Consider the following 1,222-nt stretch of genomic DNA (forward strand, 5'->3'; position numbering starts at 1 on the left):
TACCTACATCACCAATTGTAGGATTATGTAGGATTCCTACAATCCTACCCTTCCTACAGTTGAATTCGGATGGTTTGTTCTTCATGTCCGCTCAGCCTACAAATACCTACATCACCAATTGTAGGAATATGTAGGATTCCTACAATCCTACACTTCCTACAGTTGAATTTCGGATGGTTTGTTCTTCATGTCCGCTCAGCCTACAAATACCTACATCACCAATGGTAGGATTATGTAGGATTCCTACAATCCTACACTTCCTACAGCTGAATTTTGGATGGTCCGCTCCCTGTGTCACTCTCAGACTACAAACATCTACAGCAACAATTGTAGAATTTTTTAAGCAGGGCTAGATGCCACACACGATCCCTACACGGTTGCGGCAAATGCCTGGCATGTCTTCCGCGATGGGCTTACAACGGGCCCGCGGGCTTAGATGCATTTTGCGACGATTTCGTGATGTCATACACGATCCTGACACGATCACGGCAAAATGCCTTACACGGCGTCGGCGTCGGTGTTTTAACCGACCCGCGCGGTCAGCTGTATTTTGCGGCGATTTCGTGATGTCTTACATGGAACATCTGCCGGTATGACCTACCATTTGTAGCCATGTCGGTCAACACAGAATCAGACAGACATGTTTCAAACATCAGCCACTCGTGCACACATGCCTGGGAAGATGTAACAGGTGTTAAGGTAGTACTGGGGGGAGACACTACTCTGCAGATTGTTCCCATGGGTGTAGACAAGTCCTACCAACCCCAAACCATTGCTGTAGTTGTGTCAGGTATTATAATGGCAGATGATAATCACAGAAACATGTCGTATTCTGTTGGCCATGGCAGAAATATCAGCACATTTAGTCATGAAGAAATGCTGAATGTGACGTGTCATGTCGACACCGTCCGGGGGGAGACATACCGACATGTCTTCACCACACCCGTGTCCAGTACCCCTGATGGCACACAGTGTACAGGAAAGGTGATCCCGGTCACAAGAAATGCAACCACCATCATCATGACAGCCGAGGCCCCCCTAAACCAGACGATCACAGTCACAAATGAAACTGTGACAGCGCGACCGGTAAAAGAGCAAATCACATGTTACTGTTATGCATGCCTCATATACAGCATCACATTGTCAGCTGTAGTAGGGATTGAGCATATAGCGCTGCTAGTAGCATGTGCGTATACCATCATAAAACTGCGTAGTTGTTCTC

Source organism: Branchiostoma floridae, chromosome 13 (assembly GCF_000003815.2).
Source record: "Branchiostoma floridae strain S238N-H82 chromosome 13, Bfl_VNyyK, whole genome shotgun sequence".
NCBI classification, from domain to species: Eukaryota; Metazoa; Chordata; class Leptocardii; order Amphioxiformes; family Branchiostomatidae; genus Branchiostoma; species Branchiostoma floridae.